Source organism: Hemicordylus capensis, chromosome 1 (genome assembly GCF_027244095.1).
Source record: "Hemicordylus capensis ecotype Gifberg chromosome 1, rHemCap1.1.pri, whole genome shotgun sequence".
In the NCBI taxonomy this organism is placed as follows: domain Eukaryota; kingdom Metazoa; phylum Chordata; class Lepidosauria; order Squamata; family Cordylidae; genus Hemicordylus; species Hemicordylus capensis.
In genome coordinates, this window is record NC_069657.1 from 288,253,712 (window position 1) to 288,276,706 (window position 22,995).

At 42.4% G+C, this 22,995-nt stretch overlaps 1 long non-coding RNA gene across 1 annotated transcript in view; it reads right to left on the minus strand.

Moving 5' to 3' along the window:
- The window catches only part of LOC128340647 (uncharacterized), a 94,445-nt gene extending 72,853 nt beyond the window's left edge, over positions 1-21,592 (minus strand). Inside the window, exon 1 of the long non-coding RNA XR_008313854.1 lies at positions 21,531-21,592. This is a non-coding gene — a long non-coding RNA (uncharacterized LOC128340647). The remainder of the gene's footprint in view (positions 1-21,530) is intronic.
- Positions 21,593-22,995: the final 1,403 nt, after the last annotated feature.

Genomic DNA, 22,995 nt, shown 5'->3' on the forward strand with positions numbered 1-22,995 from the left:
AAACCTCCATTCTTCCCTATGGAGAAAAACCTTAAAGCCACTTGTGGGGTGCTGGGGTGGCCCAGAGTGAGTGGTGGTCTAGTGCAAAGAGGGTGCCAACCACCCCCATGGGTTAGGAGTACTGGGTTTTGTTGTTTCTGAAGTGTTCTGAGTGTAGATTCTTTGGTAGCATATAAGATTTTCAATGACAAACCATGAATCTACTCTCATCTGCTAACGTTAAAGACACATAAACTTTAAAAATCACTTAAAAATCAGCCCTTTGCCCAATTCCTTTCAAATAATTCTGATAGCTTCCTTGCGCACCCTAGGAACCACCACCCATCACACTCCGCTCTAGGACACCCCTTTTCCCCCAGCGTGAAGCTATACATTTGCTGCAATCCTAATGATTCCCTATTAGGAATTCAAAAATACTTTAAAAATTCACCAATAATCAGAGGAGTGTCCAATTGCCTTGGGGTTTTGTGGGTGGTAGGCACCCCTGACTTTCTACCACCCACCCTGCTTTTGTGCCCCTAGGTGCTCCACAATAGGGGATATGGGCTGGTTCAGGTCCCATTATACCCTATGAGAAAAATAATTAAAAATATTTCAAATATTCATAAAAAATAGTAGGAATGTATGATTGCTTCAGGGTTTGGGTGGTTGTTTACACCCATGGGTGCTACACAATAAGGTATAATGGGCTGGTTCGAGTCCCATTATACCCTATGAGAAAAAATAAAAATAATCTTCAAAAATTCATAAAACATCGTACAAGTGTCCAATTGCTTTGGGGTTTGGGTGGCAGGTACCCCTGGGTGACAGCTACCATCCTACCAATTTTTGGATGTCCAAACTGGTTTGAACCAGTTCAAACCAGTTCAAATCGAACCACCCCCTAGTTCGGTTCGAATTCGAACCTGCAGCTCGAACCTGATGGCTGGTTCGGTTTGAATTCGAACCTTCGAACCACCCTGGTTTGAATTTGAACCAGTTCAAATTTTAACCAGTTCGCACATCTCTACCCTAACCCTTTTACACAGCACACACAGGTATATGTTGTTTTTTCTCCTTCGCTAATAATCACTAACAGTATATGTATGTACTTAATTCAACTGCCTTATTTAGTTGCTGTGCCTGTACATGTATTTTGGTAACCACATGGATGGGCACAGGTTCCCTATGTGTGACATCTTTGCAATGAAGATTGGGTCATATTGTGACTTGTGTTCAAGAAGCATCATCGTTTTATTCAAACTAGATTGTTTGCATTATAAGTTCTGTTGTTGCCCCGGGCTCTGTTCTGTTGCAAAAACAATTTTTTGTTGAACTGTGTGCTGTTGTTGTCTTATCACTCTCTTATACTAGTGCAGGGAGGGGTTGAGTAACCTTGCTGTGCCACTGCCAGCCCCGTTTTGCGTCCAGGGATCTGAACTTAATCTGCTTAAGTCTGAGTGCCATTGTAGCACACACAGGTCTCAACTTTGCATATGTATTGTGTAGCTATGTTAGTTGCTTATTGATGAAATGTTTGGGGGAGGAAGGGCATTTGATGCTGGTCCTAGTAGTCTGTGCTATCACATTTGCTGGTTACTGGCTGCTGCTGTTGTTGGTGGGGGGGCATAGGCAGTGCATGTTGTTGTTTTGCACTGTTTTGTAGATCAATTGCATTTCTGGGGGGGGGACACAGTGGATGTGGTGTGTGATCTTTGGAAACCTTTGTTGAAAAGCGATATATAAAAATTTGTTGGTGTTGTTGATGATGATGATGATGATGATGTGTACTGCACCACCCATTGTAGGGGACAATGGGGACACGAGTGCCCATATCCACCTGTGGGTGCCTCCTTTGGTGCAAAATGAATGATGAATGACCAAAGAAGCCACTCAGAATAATTTTTCACCAAAGAATCCACTCAGAACTCCTCAAAACTTGAAAATAAGAACAGAACCCAGTATCCCATGGGCTTGTGGTTTGTGGGGTGGTGGGCATCCCATGTGCACTACAATGCAGCCCACTTTGGAGTCACCCACATGGAGTTATGGGGCCACTGAAATCCCCATTATTCTCTATGGGGAAAAATTAAAATGTGCAAATATCAAAAATATGTTTACAAATCACCCCTTTGGGCAATTTCTTTGGAATTTGGGTGGTAGCTGCCACCCATTGGGCACTACCACCCAACCTAGTCAGCTGCCCCCAGAACCCCTCCATCCGAACCAATTCAGATTCAGAAAATTTGTATCTGAATAGAATTGGTAGTGTTTTTTGTGGGGGGTCAAATTTGGGCTCAACATGAATCTGGCTGATTCAATTGGAACTCAGATCAAATTGGGGGGGAAATCATTTGTGCACATTCCTACTGGTAATGCCCCTGCTGCCACTGCTTGGACTGGTGTCAGAGAGTGCTTGCGTGCCACCACGGCTGAGAATGCAGAACACTTGCCCGGATATGCTTCTTGGCCCCAGCCAGCAAATGTCTTGGGCTATCCCTGAATGTGTGTCTCTCTCACACACTAAGGGAGTAAACTCTCCTTTATACTTATTGCAGGAGTGAAAATCTCCAAAGAAGACTGAGGAGGGAAAGAACAACTGTATTAAAAAGGCCTTTGGAAAGCAGTACAAGACAAGTGTGCTCAACATTCAAGAAAGTCATATTTGCACACCAGGGACTCTCTAAATAAGATGGGATTTTCCAGGGAAATCAGAAACTATTGTTATCCTTTTACTTACTTACTGCTGGTCATTGGTTAAAGAAGGCCAGATCAGTTCAGCCTTACTAAGCCTTATTAGAAGACTTAGCAAAACCAGAGGCAGCCTAAACATAAGGAAAAATTTTAATTTTCTTTCCCAAGAAAGGTAACCAAATGAACACTGAAAACTGTCATCTGATTCCACATACAACTATGGGCTACTGATTCCTGACCAAAATCCTGAATCAAAATGCCGCTAAAGTCTCTTACTGACTTTTTACCATGTACCCAAAGTGATAAAGTTGAGTAGCACATGCTGTAGACAATGTCACCTTCTTACTCAATGGCACATGAGAAAAAGTTTGACAGTAGGTCTGTTAGGCAGCTTTTTGAAAGGCTCAGAAGCAAAATGAAATCCTGAGAAAAGCACAGCATTCCAACTTCAAGACATGATAAACACAAATCAATAAGGAATCTCCACAGATTCTGATTCTTGGGATGCTCTTTGCCATTGATTGCAAGGGACGGAAGTATATTTGGAATCAATTATGGAAATAACCCAGACTCAGACAGTGCTGTGGAAAGAGTGGAAATGATGAATATATCACAGAACTATAGATTGTCATGCTATTGGCAGCTCAGAAAGAGCAAGAGAGGATGTTCTGAACAGAACACAACAGAACAGAACAGCTGCAACACCCAAAGACAGCAGGTGAGGGCAATGCTGACAGTTGAAGAAATGTTCATAGCCCAGAAACCAATGGGCCATCTGGGTGGGTAGAATCCTGGAACTTGGGAAGACATCATAGTCCCAAGGACTAGCCCTAGTGTCAGCACACCACATGGGCAGCAGAGCATAGATCTGGAGTTTTCCAGTTCTAGACCTACCAGGTCTTGCTACCATTCATTAATACAATATCCCTTCCATGCTAGTCAAACAAAATTATTCCAATAGCTCCACTTTGTGGAGATGAGGAATGTTAGAGGCTACTCCTACACATGTATTAGACCTCTAAGGTAATTTGTGGGTTTGATTCTTCAATTGAAGAATCAACCTCACACTAGGCATAGTCTGTTTGTTTTATTCATTCACTTGGTACTGGGTTACACTCCAACCTAATGGACTTTAAATAAGATACATGTGGTTTGACTTCGCATGCTTCCCTCATTGATAAGTGATTGGTTTTATGGGCTTAGAAAGCCCACTCCCCACTTGGTGGAACTGATGACTGGGGTAGCAGTATTCCTAGTTGGCAAATTGAGAGCCAGTGACATACATATATGGAGGACTACTTTGCACCAATTTCACGGCATGTGACTACAACAATATTGACCCCAAATAACAATTGCTGTGACCTGTGACATGATAGTTTGATTCCTTGGCCAGCTGACACATAACCTTCCCTCCTTCGTAGCCCATTTCCCTTCTCTCTCCTGTCTTGTTCCTTATCTTCTTGCTTGCCTGACCAAAAATAAGACTTCCAATAATTCTGCACAGGCCCAAGATTGTAATAGCCGGTAGGATGAAAGAGATCTCAGGTGTGCTGCATTTCATGCCTCCCTCTGTCTCTGCTTAGAGATTTTTTGTCTGTGCAATGAGTTTCATTCTATGAATACTCTGGTACAATCTGGCTCTGTTATTTCATACACTGCAAATGAGCTTCTCTTCCTCTCAAATTCCCAGAGGCATAGATAATCCTTTGTAATGCATATGAATGGAATTTTCCCTGCCAATACATAGGAGGCAGAAAGATAAGTTGCTGTTTTGAGTGCATGTATGTGGCTGTATATCTGTGAAGCAAGTCCTAGTCCTGTAGATTTACTAGTTGACATCCAGTAAATCAACATGTTAGTGTATGTGAGGGAAATTCCAGTGACCTCACCTTCCCATGAAAGCCCTTTATGTCACCTGAAAATATGTTCCTGAGAGCTGTGCTACCCTCAAGGACATATTTTCGGGTGGCTCAGAGTACTTCCCAGGGAAGGAGAAGTTGTCAGAATTGGCCCTCACCACTGAGTGGAGCTGAGTGGAGCTGAGTTAGCTGAACCTTTTTGGAAGCACCAATGCTCCTTCTGTGGCACTGGTGCTTCATTAGTCAGGACATCAGCCACTGTAGGTACATTTTTCATTAGACCCTCCTGTAATCTTGGTGCACTGAATTTGGCAAATGGATGAGCAAGTTTGAATTGATCTTCAGTGGACAGAGAGGCCTGTTGTTGGAACATAACTGGGAACAGAAGGAAGCATCACTGTGCCACAGGTAATCTATTATATTAATTCTTGTAGACGTGCCTCCGTGAGGATGCGTCCTGGCAACCCAGCAGATTGGCTGGGCAGCGGAGGTGCCGGATTGGCTGGGCAGCAGTTGGCCGCATAGGGAAGTGGCCGCTTAGGGAGGAAAGGAAAAGAAGGAAAGCAGGCAAGCGGAGAGGAGAACTGAAGGGACTGGGGCAGAAGGGAGTGGGGAAGCTGAGGGGAGAGAAAGCGGTGGAGCCTGGCTGGGCAGAGACACAGAAACGGCTGGCCGCTTCGGAAGATGCTCTCTAGAGGGAGGGCCGTGCAGGAATGAGCCGGCTGAACGCTTGGCCACCCGACACCAGGGACTGGAGGAAGGAGGCGGCGGCAACGGCCAGCAGGGAAAACACAAGCAGGCTAAAAAGCAGAGGCGGGGGCAGGGGGAGCACAAATGAGAGAGAGAAAAAGAGAGAGAGAGGGGGGGAAACGGAGGAGGGAGCAAGCTGGGGCAGAAGGCTTGGAGGGGAAGGGAATGGGGCAGAGGGCTTGGGGGGAGGGGAGTAGGGCAGAAGGTGCGGGGAGTGTACTGCTGCACAGATGCTCTGTGCGTAGCATATCAGCTACTGCAGACTCATCTATCTATCTATCTATCTATCTATCTATCTATCTATCTATCTATCTATCTATCTACCACCTAATATTTGCATCTATCGGCAGTTTTCCCCAACTCTTTCCCCCAACTCTGCCAGCTTCCAAACCCAAGAATGCCAAACCAACAAGCAGACCCTCAAAACACCTCAACCACTTAGAGTGGAAGCACTCAGCGTGTACTCAAGTGACGGACTACTGCACTGGAAATATTGAAAGAAAATATGGATATTCAATATTTCATAACCCAGAAAACACTAACCTTTAGCTCCCTTCAGCAATCCATTCTGGATCATTAACCCACAATATTACTAAAGAATAGTTGATGGTCATCCAGCAGCATAATTATATGCTCTGAAAAGATGGATGTGTGTACATATTAAATACATATTCTTCCTGATAATTATGTATCACCTATACATATTGAATATGTGTCTGTTTTTTGCAAAACCTTAAACATAATTTGAGTTATAATTCTTTGTACCTCATTTCTGTTACTTATTATTGTTATAGATAATGAAAACACTTACTTTTGTCAATGTAATTACTGATTAAACAAACAAAACATCTATCTATTTCCACTGGGTGCTTTACTCACATCCAGAGAAAACTATTGAGGTTTTTTTGAAACATTTCCTAGGGGAGAGAGAGAGAGAGAGAGAAAGCATTTTGATGTGCAACTTCATATTGTGAGTGCAATGTAATGGCACTGGTAACTTAAAACCACTCTTGACTGAGAGAACTGTGGTTGCTTGACTTTGCTTCACATTGTTACACAAAAAGAGTGGAAAATTCAGTGGTTGCCGGAAGGACTTTCAACAAGCAATCCTAGCAGCCTTAGAATTGAAGGACCATTAAACCCCAATAGAGTCCTAAAACTGATAGAAAAGTACTCAATAGGTGTTCATGTTTTCTGATTGACTACTCCAAGTCTATCATTATGATGAAAAATGCAATCTAAGAGCCGCATCCCTGAGATCACAATAACGTATTCAACCATTTGGAGCTTCCTACCCAATCTGAGAGACTTTCAAAGATAAGCATACTCCCAACAATTTTTCAAACTTCAGCTTATTCAGCTTCACCCTTATTTGTAATTTTACTAATAAAGTTCATTTTCCATGAGAAAAGGTTTCCACTTGCTCTATCACCTCTGCTTTCCTGGATATCGTTTTTATTATTACTGTTATTGTTGTTTCTTCCTCTTCTTCTTCTTTATTTTTTAACAGATTTATAGCTCTAGAATCCACACATGCTTTATTCTATGTTTCTTTTAAATGATATTTTTCCCTAAAACATATTTATCATATTTACTTCTTAACAGAACCATCCCAACTACACATGACGCATTTTTAAAATAATAATAATTCTGGATTTAGTTCTATTGGAGCTATTTTCAACCAGCCCCATAGTGGTACCTATAGCAGCAATTTCATTTGCAGACATCAGCAGGTTATCATGTCTGTTTCCATGCCATGAACAGCATATCTCCTGATTTCTGAGGCTCAAGCTGCTGTTAAAAGGCAGAAAAGGTCTTGCTGGTGTGTTTTTTTTGGTGGCTTTTTTTTTTTTTGGTTTTTTTTGTTTTGTTTTGTTTTTTTGTTCAGTTGGGACCTAATTGGAGAATGTCTTTGAACTACATCTGGAGAGTGAGCTAGAGGAGCTGTTCAGAGCAACATGCAATTTAATGAATGATGTACAGTTATGGATGTGGGTTTAGATTTCTTCCAAAATGTTAGGAGAACACAATTGCAGTCCTTGCATATGGTATCACCCCTCCTTTGGGCATATCAGTTAAAAAAAAAAGTGAAGCTAGATTGGATCAGTGTTAAAAGATGGAATGACATTTTAATACTTTGCTCCAGTATACACACACACACACGACTTTTTGGAAATTGTTACATGCAATGGCTAAATCCTTGTTCAAGGCAGCCAGCTAGAACCCCCTCTTTTTATCTGCACACCCCCACTGTCACCTAATGGGCCTCTGAGCATGGGAATGCTATCAACATAATCTGGCCTTCCTAGGGACCCAGAGAAGAACATGACTAAAAAAGGATTAAGAACAATCATAAACAAAAATCCTGGGCTGATCAGTATTGACACCTATCTGGCTTTCCTTCTCTAGAGAGGCCTCAAATCTGGCAACAATCAGATGTCTCCAGGGAATATTAAAGGACAGCATACCATACTCTCTTTACAGAAGCTAAAGCACACCCCATATTGATTGTCTGAGAATTGCCAACTTGCCAATCATGAGAGAGAGAGAGAGACACTGCATTTTGTCTGCTCAACTTTCTGAATGGTATAGTCCTTATCACTTGCCCTAAACATCTAGGGTATTTCAACATGGGCACCTGCCTAACTCTGCCTCTAGGGCAAAGAATCCCTATAAAGGATTTCCTTTTTCTCTTCAGTACACACAGTGTGTGTGCGTGTGTGTGTGTGCCTGCATGACATACTGCATGTGCTTTCTCCCAATCCCGTGGACACCTCCACATGCCCCACGATCAATTAAAGGCTCTGGTCAAATGGCTCCTGGGTTTTCTCCCTTGAAGCTGTTTCTGCTGCTGGAGGACTGGTGACTCTAAGCTCCCTTTCCACTGCACTCGAGTTCTTGCTGATCTGGACCCTTCCTTCCATCAAGGGTTAGGGTTCCCAGAAGTGTGTCAGCACAAGACCCTGTGCTTTTGTCCAAATTGCCCAGGAACTGCAACTACAGCTTTTACTTCCTCATGGCAAGTCTATCCTCCTTCAATCTAGAGAAGGACAAAGAATTACATTGAATTATTACACTGAATTACTGAACAATTGAAATTAGTGCTCACCAGCCACACAAAATGTATGACCGGTATATTGACTGCCATTCCTTTGCTTTGTTTATCACCCCCATCCCTCTCCATCTCTTCTCCATGCAAGGATACTCTCAAGCTTGCATTTGTTGGAATTTGGCTCTCTGATTAATAAGACCAATATCTGGTATAATTAGTAAGACAAAGTAGGAATCTTTGTCTTTAGTTTCCTGGGACATAGTCAACTGCTGCTTTTTTACTTGTGTGCTTCTGTTTTTAATAAACTTATTCTTTGTTTTCAAGAAACCTGGTCATAAATCTGTTACTCCTTCTTGGGTACCCTAACTCTGACCTGCCTTTACTCATGCTAATTTTCCCAACATTTATTATTGCTGTATGCATGTTTTCACCCAGTTTGTGCTAAGTGTTAGGGACATATGTTAGAATGGCAAAGAGCACTTAAGGACTACACTGAACTACACTTCCAAATTTGCTTGTTGAACCAGCAGTGCGGCAGAATTGGTCAACCGTTTCAGAAGCACCAGTACGTCTCCTGTTGCACTGGTGCATTGTTTGTAAGGATTTCAGCCATTTAAAAAAAAATATTGTTTGATTTCTTTTGTCTTGACTTTGAATTGGCTATAGTCTTTTTCTCATTAAGTGAGCCGTCCAACCTTCCAAATGGCAAGTGTGACAAATTATAACATAACCATGGGAATCTTTTTTTCAAGAGTGAAAATGTTGGCAACAAGAAACATATTTTGTATACTAAGAGATTATTCTTTCCTCAGCAATATTTACTGCCCTGGGAAGAAACACACAAAGCACAAGTAGAGATAAGGCATTGCTTCACAGAAAAAGGAAATCTCTAACGAAAAGGAAAGCAGGTATGATCATGCGGGAATGGATGATTCAGAATTAGCAGGTATCATCCTCACTTGCTGGGGATTGGGCAACATTAACATGAAAAAGAAGTAACCACTTTCATTGGCTCTGTCCATGTGATCTCACTGTTCCAAGGTTAGTGCAGCAGGATGAATGGAATCCTGGGCATACAGCAACTGCACTGCACCTATAAAAGAACCAACCTATTTGAAATAGAAGCAGTGATGTCATGTTGTAGCACACACAGCATATTCCATTTTAGATACATCCATTGATATCCAGACTGAGTTACTCTAAAGGACAACTTAGCATCTGCAGGACTGCTCAGGAGTAATTTAGCTGGAATGTCAGCAACCCTTTCTACAGCTTAGGAAGTAATGATATTCCTGCTGTAAGCATCCTAAAAACACTATGGCCGCATTTGCACATAATGTGGAAGCGCAGGTCAAATGGACTCATGTTTCCACTCTCCCCCGCCCCCTGCTCTCCTGTCTACATTTGGACAAAATGGAGAGCATCCTCTCTGCAGTCAGTGAGACTGCAAAGAGGAAGGGCAACTTCCTGTGTGGGAAGGGCTTCCCACACAGCCAAACACCACATGAAGAGAAGGAGGAGCTTCCTCCCTCAACTCCGGTCTGATGGAATGCAGCCTCCAGTGCTGCATTCAGATGTAATGGATGCACAATGGAACCCCAGTTTTGAGCAGCAAAACTCACTACAAACCAAAGGTTCAAACTGGAGTCTCTGGAGCAAAACCTTGGGTTACAGAAGGAACAGAACTGGAGTTGCACACATTTGGATATAACAATAGGAAAACCTCAGGCCACTGAAACTCCAGTTTTCTGTTATGTGAATATGGGCTATATAACCTTTATGCCTGGCTCTACCTTTTAAAATCTGAATTTTTAAAGGAGTTAAAATTGAAATAGGGGAATGACATTACTGAATGATATGACTCTGATCAGGATATAGATACAGTATGGAGAATATGTGTTGAGGGCAGTTTTCTATAGAGAGGAATGATACAGCAATTTCCCAGTGGGCAACAGAGAGGAATTATAAAGGTACTTCCTAAATTATATAGTCAGCAGTTCTCTGTATTCTATTTCATTGTTACACCTTAAAAATTAGAGCATGACAAAGAACCAGAAGCCAAGGAATTGTTTTCTGTAATGGTATATTTTTGTTGGAAGATCAACAATTCCAAATATGATTTATTGCAGAATTCTCAGATATATACCTTCTTGATTCAGTTTCTTGTTCGTTTTTAATTTGTCCTAGTACTTCTCTCATCATTTCTATTTGATTTAATTCCTTTGACACCCATCTGCCAAAAAGCAGTTAAGTTTCTGAGCATGGTATTTTTTGAGGTAAACACAAGTGCAAATAATTCACTGAGCTTCTCTGCAGGTTAAGGAGCATACACACAATATTTAGCCATTCTTCGTTAAGCATTCTATTGCTAACATAAAAACTATGTAATATATCATGTATATGAAGAAAAATGAAGATATTTGATAGCATTTATATGAACATTCACATTAGGATTGCTATTAGTTCTGAATGATCCCATAATTCTGTGTCTTCTTAAATATGTGATTAACAGATTTCATAGAGCAAAAAATATGATAGAGAGAAAGGATCTGATGAAATACATCACAAAGATTGTTTTTTTAAAAAATCCACTCATTTCCTTTTTTGATAGGCTTTCCATGGAGTTGTAATAAGCTCTTCTGTTCCATGCTGAATCACGATTAACAGAGACTATAACAGAGTCCAGAAAACATTTAGATTTAACCAGTTAAGAAGATACAATACATGGCAAGCATCCATTTTCACATAAAAGAAGAGAAAAACAGGCTGCCAATATGTGACTGCTGTGTTTCATAAAAATCTAGATGTGAATAGTAAAGTGTGCCACACTCAGAGATCCAAGCCAATTTGAACATAGCTGTTATATTTACAAACAGCAGGCACATATCATAATGATCATATCAAAAGAAGGCTGTTTTCGCTTGTAGACTAGTCAACACAATTAAAAACAAGCAATCTTCTCATCCTAGTTCCTGCTAAGATCCCTACAAAGATAATATTAAAACATTGCTTGTAAATTATCGTTTCCCTGCCTCTGGTACCACAGAGGCTTTGGCTACAACTGACTTTCAGTAAGAATTCTTCCATATAACCTGTATGGCTAGAATACTCTCTGTAATATTTTTGCAGCTGTGTAGTGTGTGCGTAGAATTGGACTGAGGCAGCAGCTACAGACTTCTTCCTACCCCACACCCCTTTTTTTAGGACCATGCCCTTGTTCCTGTGGTGGTTGGGGGAATCACCTTGCTGCTGCTATTGGACCCACCTGCATTAAAAAGCCAACGAAACAATAGTTCTTCTGTTGCCCCTGTGCTTTCCTCCAAGCAGCAGAGCTAATTGTGGATTTGGAAAGTGCCGGAGGGTGGGGGGAGATACAGTTCTTTCTCTGCTGCCCACTTAGCTGCTTTTAAGCTGCTCTCCCCTTTCCAAATCCACAATTAGCTATGCTTGGAGGAAAGCATGGAGACAATAGAAATACTATTGTTTGGTTGGCAGCTGCAAGGTGGTTTTTTTTTTTTTTTTAAGTCATAGATTTTCTGTATCATGGGTGTTTTGCTCCTGAGAAATGTTGTTGTGGTGGTGGTGTTAGTGGTGGTGGTAGTAGTAGTAGTAATTATTATTATTAATATATTTTTTAAAAACCTCATGAGAAAAAGGGATAGGCCTGAGCCAAATCTTGTTGCAATAACACCCCATCATTTCAAGGCTGCAGACAGGCCCTTCCATGGCCTTTACTCTTTACCAGTGCTGAATGGATCTCATGTAGGCTTTCACAAGGCATGACAAGCTTGGCAGGTTGCGGTGACTGACTTGACTGAAAAAGAATCTAAGTCATGGGATTATAGTATCAAGGATAGCAAGTGTGCTTAGGAACACAATAGATAAACTTTTGTTCTTTTCTCTGTTTCATTGAGTTTGTCACAGCCTGCAGGTAGAAAATGCGGTACTGATCATGACTAACAAGATCCCACTGAAACCGACTATTGCCCGACCAATATAGAATTGTACACCTTAGGAGATTTTCTGTGGTTTCGGGGTGGGGGAGATCATGTATGCATGCATAGATGTTTCTCCAAGGCAATTCTATTGTTATGCAAAGTACTTAACAATTCTTATTTTATACACCCATCTTCAACACCATCCTGTGTGACAGACACCCTTATTATTCCCATTTACAATGCTGGAGCAAATAGATTTGGAGCTATCTCAACATACCAGCGGAGAACAGCAGGGTGGAATTCAATTTACACTCAAGCCAGTGTGCTCCTGTTCAAGGTTTTCACTTCATTAGCCCAGCAATCTACAGGCTCGAGATTCTGATAGAGATTTCAGGTCAGAACCTTGTGCAGAATTAACAAGGATGGATTTAAAGGGCAATGAGGCCTGTGCAGAAGCACAATGTAGACACTGCAATAAATGTAATTATTCTTTCCCCCACATCTGTCCACAATGAAACTTATTATTTTTCACTTGATATTCATTTTGGAATAGGATGATCTTTGAGTTCCATTCTGAGCTCAGAAGAGAACACAAATGTCCAGAATGTTCCATTGGAACAACTGGTCAAGCTGGTTGTTCCAACTGAACAGGCTTGAAACACCCAAAACATTCTGAGCACCATTTTGGACTCCAAAATGGCACTCTTCTGGCCGCTGCACACATGAAGCAGCCATTTGTGTGGTGGGGCTGACCATGCAAATAGCTGCTGTGCATACGCAGAGGTCACAAGAGCACCATTTTGAAGTCCAAAATGACGCTTGGAACACTCTGAATATTCCAACTTGGGATGGGGTTGTTCTGTTCTGAGCTCAGAACAGGTCCTTCATTTGAAGGGTATTTTGTTCCAAGCTTGGAATACTTGAAACGGCCCATTTTGAGTTGGAACTGCACATCCCTATTACACATACTTTTGAAGTTTTGATCTGGCAACCATGTCACTTCTGACTTTCCCTTTTCTAAATTAAGAAGAGTGCACTGCTCTTAAAGCTTTGAGAGACAAGAATGCTGAAGGACACTGCTGAACCCTTTGTTGGGCACAGGTCAATATGCAATGTGATGTATTTTTAGAACTGAATGCAGTCAAGAGCACATAACTACCAAATGATACAAATCTTTCTTCCAGCCATGTACTAAGGTGAGGTATGGGCCAGGAATTCTCAAATATATTTATCTGACACACATATACTTTCAGAAATGCCTCCATAGCTGAGATGGCTTTCTTAGGAGGAAATCAGAGACTGACATACTTAAATAATGTGCCACAAATAGGCAGGCTTTGAGAGACTAGGAAAAGTGGATTGTACTTCACTAACATACTTTAACATGGTTATAGCTGCTACAGGAATCAATTTATAGTAGCCTTTTGTCTTGTTCACATGACCAAATGGGAGGGATCTGGAGGGAAGGCAGGATCCTACCTTCCTGCTCCCAACAAGCATGCCACCTTCATGGCTCTGCCTCTTGTGTGACCACATGAACAGCATGAGTAATCTCTATAGCCAGGATTGGGAGGGTGGAAAACAAGCTGGGTCCTCCAGTATCCCACAATGCATTGTTTGAGCAGTAGAGAGACATTCCTCAGTACAGCAATAATGCTCTTCTCCCTGGCCTCACAAGCTTCACAACTTTATGGTAAACATGGCTGCCACCTGCCTGGCAGCCTTTAAAGTGGCAGTTGCACAGACAATCCAAGTGAGAGGCAGGATGGGATCTGTTTTCTTCCTAACTCACTTTAAGGCTGGGTAGCAGACCTGGGCCTCCCAGGTTCAGAACTGCTGGGTTAGGTGGACTCCCGATCCCCCAGACAATCAGAGATTCCTCGGTTAACCTTATCCTATCCAGGAATCTGTGGTCATGAGGACAAGCCCTTTATATAGCAACTGTTATGTATGCAATAACCTTAAACCTAAACAATGCCATCTAGGGTCAAACTATATGTTATGCTCAACACCTCATTATAAGTTCTTTTTTGTCCAAAAAGAACCAGCAGATGCATGGATCATGGCAAGAGGAGAGAGAATATATAACTATTTTCCTTCGTGCCACAATTCTGATGAAAATCATAACCTCCCTGCTCCTGAAGCTGCTTTTGACGCAAAAGTAAAATGATTTTGTGGGATCTTGGTGCTGTAGGAGTTTAAAACTTTCCCCTCTAAATGCTCCAGTTCTGATATTGGTTGCTGCTGGCATCATGGCTGTTTAACTTTATTGGGGAGAAGGAAGCAGATCTGGTTGGAGATCTGACAGATATTTCATCTCAAGTTGACTTGCTTATTGAAAGGTTTTGGAGATTTCTATTACCGCCACCACTACTTGATTGTTAATATTTTTCAATATGCCATTTTTGGACCATGATACTTTATTGTGGGGGGACCCTGGGAATGGGAGGGTCAGGAGGATCAAGCTGAGGCCTGTGGCATGAAACTCCTCCTGGTGCCATTTACTCTGGTACGGAGTGGCATCAGCGATGAGCCCGCCTGTGATCTCCCATGCTGGCCCCGACAGGGAGACAGTGGGACCAACCCTGTGGCAAGTGAAGCCTTGTGGGATAGAGAGAATATCTCGTGTCAGCCCAGGGGAGGCCCGTAAGATTTTGGACCAAGATCTCCGCTGGGGCTGAGATCTCGCAAGACTTGCCCCGAATGCCAGGGACTTTATTACCGGCTGGCTAATGATGAGGGGCCAGACCTCAACGAGGGCTCATACTGACAAGAGCCGGATGACTCGTACTGGGGCACAGGGCACCAACCTCAAAGAAGGCTTTGTGAAGGGAACAAGCCCCTGTTGAGGACAGAGCTCCCTCCCTGCCCCAACTCTGAAGCCTGTCTGGCTCCAAAAAAACTCCATGGAAGTGGCGACCCTCAGCCCATGTGGAGGCATGATATTTATCTAAAGCTAAAAAGTAATAAAACTCTGTATTATGTTTAAAATGGTTTCTTAACAAGATACGTTGTTTACTTCCTCTGCTTCAAATCCCTAAGGAATTACTTCTCTGTTACGGATATTCCCCACATATTCTCTCTTCTCTGTCATGCAGAGGAATCCTGTTGACAGGGTATAAAGAGAATTTATGGAATGTATAATTAAAGAAACCATTTAGGTTGACTTTTTTTGATGAAATGTAGTTTGCTCATTAACCAATGTGTGCATTTCCCAGTCAGTTTTGTTAGTGTTCTGTGAACATGTGAAATGCTTAAATCTCCTGTGACTAAAAAGAAGTGACCTTGCATCTGTGCAATCTAAATGGATACCTTATTTTTAAACTCATGACAGCTTCTTTTTAAATAATTGATTTACTGAACTTGTGTGCTAACAGTTATTCCTCTGTTAATTTGTTTTTCTGACTTTGGAGTTTCTTTTTGTGCATTTAAAGAGTTGCTTTCTGGAACTGTTTGTTTAGAAATGCAGCTGACACTCTGACAGGTGAGGGGAACATGGTCCTGCCACATCCTTATTTTCTATAATGTGGCAACAAGAGGAAATAAATAACAAACCCAAATGCCCTAAAGATGTTACTAGAGACTGTAAATAAACATGAGCAGGCACAAGTGGCTTATGGTGACATCACTGGCAGCACATTACATCCGTGGTCCAGGATCTACACTTGCTGCCTATTGCTTCATTGGCTCAAGGTACTAGTTAAATCTCCAAAGCCCTTTTCAGTAAGAGGCAATGAAGAGATTCTCATGAGCAAGCAAAATGGGGCTAAGGGAGCACAGCCCAGTTTTGCTCGCTCATGAGAACCAACGGGGTCAAGGGCAAGCCCGGTAGCTCCACGGCAGCAAGCCCACCGGAATATCCAAATATAATGGAGCAAGTGTGTCAGCCATGGCTGCTTGCAGCTGCGGCAGACACACTCAGGGGGAAAGGGATACCAGAAATGCACTGCACACTCGCACGGTGCATTACTGGGGCTCCAGGGGGGTTGCTGCATGACAGCACTTCCCTGTGTCTGACCCCTGGAGCTGCTGGGTGAGCTGTGGTGAGGTGCAGGCAGCCCGCAGGAGAGCTGCCACTCGTCTGGGTAGGCGATCCACCCACCCAGCACTGGGTAAGGGATCGTCTGCGGGGAGGGTTGGGCAAGCCCACTCTTTCCGCAGACCTTGAGGAAGCTCTTCTCATTGATCATGAGAAAAGCTTCCTTCTATATCCTCTTCTAATGCTGCTCTGAAGACAAAACAAGTGGCAGGAACAATCTCACATCAGTACTGTGCTTAAGAACAATATCACAAAGATATTCAGAGAGGTGTTTTTGGTGACTGGCCCTTTACAATTACATTCTCTTCGGAACTCACCAAAGCCTAAGTTCAGGTGTCTTGTTCAGGTAGCGTAAGGACTTTTGATTCAGATTGACTTTTAATGTCCATAGATAGTTGGAAGAGGGAAACCTAGGATGAATGGCAATTTGGGGTTCCATTATTTGTTTATTTATTTGTTTATTTCATGTAGAAACCACCCCATCCAAAGGCTCTGGGCAGTGTACAACAAATTTTAAGAAACATAAAAACACACACCATTTAAGACACAGTGCTAAAAGCAATATAAAAACAATTAAAAAGCAATTAAAAACCATTTAAAACCACTCAAAATTCTTTAAAAAACAATTTTATACCCTTGGAAAGCCAGGCCAAACAAGTAGGACTCACTTAAAGGCCAACAGCGAGCCTAAACTGCGGATATCTGCTGGGAGTACATTCCATAGCCTAGGAGCAGCTACAGAAAAGCCCAGTTCTGAGTCGCCCCTGGATGTTCTAGGTAACTAGAGGCAGACCTCTCCAGATGACCTCAACGTGAGATGGGGATCATACAGAAGAAGGCACTCTCTAAGGTAGCCTGGACCCAAGCCATTCAGGGCTTTGTATTTTGCCTGGAAACATATCGGCAGCCAGTGCAACTGTTATAAAACAAGCATAATATAGTCTCTCCAGGTTCCCCCAGAGACCAGTCTGGCTGCTGCATTTTGAACTAAATGAAGTTTCCAAACTATGTACAAAGGCAGCCCCACATAGAGCGCATTGCAATAGTTGAGCCTGGAGGTTACCAGCTGATGCACCACTGTTTTGAGATCATTCTCTTCAAGGAATGGATGCAGCTGTCATATCAGCCAAAGTTGATAGAAAGTGCTCCTGGCCATAGCCTCCACCTGAGGTACCACTGTGAGGCTTGAATCCAAGAACACTCCCAAGCTGCGTACCTGTTCCTTCTGAGGGAGTGTAACCCCATCCAGCATAGAAAGATCTAACTCATCTCTCAAATTCTGATCCTCCACAATGAGTACCTCTGTCTTGCTATGATTCAGCTTCAATTTATTATCACTCATTGCCATTTCATAAAGATGATGGTGGTGGTGGTGATGATGATGAGGAGGAGGAGGAGGAGGAGGAGGAGGAGGAGGAGGAGGAGAAATAGATTTGGGTGTCATCAGCATACTGATAACACCTTGCACCAAATCTCCTGATGATCTTTCCCAGTGGTTTCATATAAATGTTAAAAAGCATTGGTGACAGAATGGAGCCCTGAGAGATTCCATATTATAGCTTCCACTTTGAAGAGGAACTGTCACCAAGCTCCACCATCTGGAATCTGCCTGAGAGATAGGAGCGGAACCACTACAAAGCAGTGCCCCCTACCGCCAACTACACCAGGCGATCCAGAGGATACCATTGTTGATGGTATCAGACGCTGCTGAGAGATCCAAAAGAACAAATAGAGTCACACTCCCTCTGTCGATTCCCTGGTAAAAGTCATCCACCAGGCCGACCAAGGCAGAATCAACCCCATAGCCTGCTCTAAAGCCAGTTTGAAATGGGTCTAGATAATCTGTTTCCTCCAAAACTGCCTGAAGCTGGTTAGCCACCACCCTCTCAATCACCTTGCCCAACCATGGGAGATTGGAGACTGGCCTATAACTATCCATCACTGAGGGATCTAGGGAAGGCTTCTTAAGAAATGGTCTAATCATTCTCTCGTTCAAACAAGGAGGCATCCTACCCTCCCTCTGCGATGAGTTAATGATGTTAACTAGGCCACCTCCAACAATTTCCCTTCTAGATAGAAGCAGCAAAGTAGAGCAAGGATCCAGAGAACAAGTGGTAGGCCGCATTGCCCCAAGCAGCTTGTCCACATCATCAGGCATCACAGATTGAAACTGATCCAATCTAATACTGCAAGAGGGATAGCTGGACACCACCTTAATAGACTCTACAGAAACAGTGGAGTCCAAGTCAGCTTGAATACAAGAGATTTTGTCCGCAAAGAACCCATTAAAAGCATCCTAACAGAACAAAGTCCCCGGGGACTGGTTTAAACTGGAAGGAGCCTGAATCAAACGCCTCACAACCTGGGACAGCAATGCTGGACGTGAACCTGCAGAAGCAATGCACACAGACCAGAATTGGTTTTTTGCTGCACGCATTGGCTGTGATTGTGATTAACATGTTGTTACATTTTCCAGTCTCTTGGGATGGGTTATAAATTGAACAAAACAAGCAAAATACAGGCTTGTATCTGAAGAAGAAGATCAATGAGATTGCATAATGTGACTGATTGCACATGCTCATCCCAGAAGAGAGTATATATGTTAAAATGTGTATTCCCATAGGAAACATCCATGCTGGTGCTTAGTGAGTGAATGACTGGAATGGGCCTGTGAGTGACTGTTTTTCCTTAACTGCTAATAGGCAGACTGCTCATAGGCTTGGTAAACTAGATAGGTAGCCTACTTGTTGGTATACTAGACAGACTAGTTGCCTGTGGTATTTGTGAGGAACGGTTTTTAAAGATTGATGCAGCTCAGTGGCAAATATCTGAGTCAAGGAACTGACAGTTTCTTCAATACTATCAAGTGAGTGAATTAATATAAACTCTGACCACAATACATCCATTTTCAGAAACCGCATATGGTCATAGTCCAATAACCATCTGGTAGACAACATAAAATGGTTTTTATTATCATTTCGAATCAGAGCTGAGTTAACTGAGAGCTGACTTAGATATGTAGTCTCTTGTTTGACATACAATATCTGTCTGTCCTCTCAGTGCAAATAAAATGTTGGTATTTATATTTCAGTATGCAGAAGCAGCACATTTGGATTTATTTATTTATTTATTTATTTATTTGATTCATATACTGCTCTTCCAAAAATGTCTCAGGGCAGTGTACTTCAATTGAATAAATTTTATTCAAAAGTTATTTATAAATTGAATAACTTTTCCCTGTATATATTCTTGTGTTGCATTGTTTCAAATGTGTTCTTATTTTTTTTTTAAAGTTCTTTCCCAAAGACTGAAGAAGATGCAATGAAATCAACCAAGACAAAAATCCAGTTCAGAATTAAGCTATCCTTAAACCATTCACTTCAATGGATTTAAGCATCCATCTCTGTCTTGGATTGCTGTCTAGAAGTTTAAGTGGGTTCATTGCTTAATTGTCCAAATGTGTTATGACAAATTTTATTCAAATTAGACTTGGGACAAATATGCCACAAAATATTCTTGAATGATTCTCATGGTGAATATGTGAGAGTGGGAAATGTTTAAAAATCCTGCTGGACTTCCAGTTTTTCTTAGGGACTTTGCTACAGTTTGCTTTAAAAATCCTTGAGAGAGAGAGAGAGAGAGAGAGAGAGAGAGAGAGAGAGAGAGAGTGTGTGTGTGTGTGTGTGTGTGTGTGTGTGTGTGTGTGTGTGTGTGTGTTAGATACCCCAGGGAGCTCCAGGGAGAAAGGACAGGATTTAAGTTCCAGAAAACAGGGGCTCTTACCCACATGGAAATAATAGAATTTTAGAATCATAAGGTATCAATCTGTATAAATCTGAGAATGGCCACACCACCGTCTTCTGGACAGTGGGAAAAGAAGCCATGTTTAATTCTCCTTCTCAACCACTACACTAACCAGGTGACCTTGTGCCAATCCCATGCTCAGATTAATCAAAAATCACATTGATTAACTTTTAAAAAAATATTTCTTCCATATCAAACTGCATTGGGATTGTTTTAATGAAAGGCAGTATATAAATTTTACAATTTATATATATATATATATATATATATATATATATATATATATATATATCTTAATACTAACTTGTCTTTTTTTAGAAAAAGCATGACTCTAGCTCCCCTGCTGAAAGACACTGATTCCTGATGCTAAGCTGGTAAATGCTGGTAATAATCAGCTTCCATTCATATGTAAAAGAAGATTTAACCTTTCACAGAAACAACTTTGTGCCCTGAAGCAATAGGATTTTACAAATTTTAATGTTGGCTGTCTTTGAGAATATCCATGGTTGAGAATTTACTGATACAGTTTTATTCTTTTAGCAGTTCTTTCCTTCTGCAGGTGCAGAATTTTTTGGGTGGAATCAGGGGCGTAGCAAGGTTGGAGTGGGCCCAGAGACAAGATTTTAAAATGCCCCCCCCCAAGTCCAGGGCCTCCGCACACCCCAGGCCCCCAAGGATTTAAGTCTGATATTTCAAAATAAGTATGCTGCCTGGAAATACATTTCACTGAATACACACACACACATCACAATATATAGTGATATACATTGAGTACTATACATTTGTATTACTTTTAATGCCTAGAACACACTAGAAAGATGAATTATTAAAATGGGCCCCTCGCAGATTAGCAAAGGAGACTTTCAACCATGCAGGGTGAGCCTATGTTTGTTTTCCCAGAATTCTGAACAAATTCAGTCAAGTTTGATTCCAGGAGGTTTTTCACAGGAGGCTTTTAAAGCCCTTTAAGACACATCTCCTCTGGAATGGAGGTGCTGCATTCACATGTTGGCCAGATTTACCCTGAAGTCCCTGCAAGTTATTGGGGAGCAGTTCACACACAAGAAAAATAAAATAAAAGCACCACACATGCTTCACAGTTCTCACTCAGACCTTCTGGGTTGCAAAACAACTTGAACATAAGTGCATTTATAAATGAATTAATGAATAAATAAAATTAATAAAATACTGTTCCAGAAGTTTTTGCAATTTTCTGCCATGAAACAAGCCACTTATAGGACTTTTTAGATAGTTTTTTTTAAGTCAGCAAATTTTCCAAGCTGTTTCAAAATAAATATTCAGAGACTTCTCGGTCCCTCCCTCCCCCCCATATCCAAGCCCTATGGCAAGCAGATCCCTATATATGGGGGCGGGGGGGCGGGAAAGGTAACCACAAAAAGGAGTTCACACTCTACCTGGCAAATGCTGGCCTGGGTTAAGCAGGGCAGCAAGGGGTCTTCTGCTGCAGAGAACACTCTGGCTGCCTCCTCCTTCCTGGCTGGCTTGGGCCCTACTGGAGTTCAGGCTTCACTGCGGCCTACACCAGACCTCCGTGGAAGCCCCGCCCACCCGCCGATCAGCTGAGAGGCGGGAGAAAAGGAGCTCTTTGCAGCTTGTCTGCTGCCTGGATTGCCGGCCAGGAGAACAAGCAGGAGAGACGGCGAACAGGGCAAGTGGCTGAGAGGCTATGGGGCTGGGCAGGGGGCAATGGGGAGTCACATGAGGTGCCTCTGGGGTGCCCCTCCAGGCAGTGGGGCCCCCAGACAACTGTCTCCCCTTGCCCTATCATTGTTACGCGCCTGGGTGGAATTGTAGAATATTCTTTTCCAAGTCTAAATCAGACATTCCAAATCAAGTTCCTCATTAAAAGTCTTAAATTAATTAGTCATTGGCCTGGTTCAGATGAACACAGCCCGGCTCACGTATTGAGAGTGAGGACGTGGCTAGGATGAGGGTAGGATGAGGCTGCCATGGCATCACTAAAGGATGTCCTGATGTGCCATCAGGAGGACACCCTTTAATTATGTGATGGGTTGTTCATCTGAATCACCTCTCTGCACATACTCCAAATCTCTGTTTAAACAAGTTTGGGAGTGCATGTAGAAGAGTAATTCGAATGAACATATGTCTCAGGTGATTTAAGCATGTTCCAGCAGTACTTGAGGATTCCCTTAGTGACATTAGGATGGATGTGTTCTCGGCACATCCCCACTCTCAATAAGAGCTGGGCTGTGTTTGTCTGAAACAGCCCATAAAGAGCCCATACATAGTAGCTGCCATCCAAACTAACAAAGCATCCCTGTTTCTGAAGAATTCAACTAACTCAGCTCCACCACTCATGCAGTAGGGTGTGGGGGTGGGGATTTTCAAAACCTCCACTGTTCCCAGAAGCACTCTCTGCTGCCCAAAAATATGCCCCTGAGGGTTGTGCAGTACTCAGAGATATATACTTTGGGTGACACAGAAGGGCAGGTTGTTGAAACTTGCTCCTTCCCCACACAAACACCTGAAGCACTGGTGCTACACTGGAGCTTCTCCCATTGCAACAGTGCTTCGTTAGTCTGAATGTCAGCCACTTGCTGAAATCCAGGCTAGCACTGGTGCAGCTGTGCTAATATTCAGACTAACGCTGCAGTGTTGCATGAGGCAAGAGAGGCAATTTTTGATGATCTCGGCTGCCCCACCATGAGTCCTGAAAATTTCCCCCTGAGGGCTGTTCATTAGAGTGCAAGACTGGCAATACAGCATTGGGGCAGTGCTAGCCTGGAGGATGTCAGCCTCTCTTAGTATTAGAAGATTCATAACTTGAGCTTCAGTTTTACCAGAAGTGCACTTCTGGTAAATTAGAAAACACATAATTATAGCTTCAGTTTTACCGAA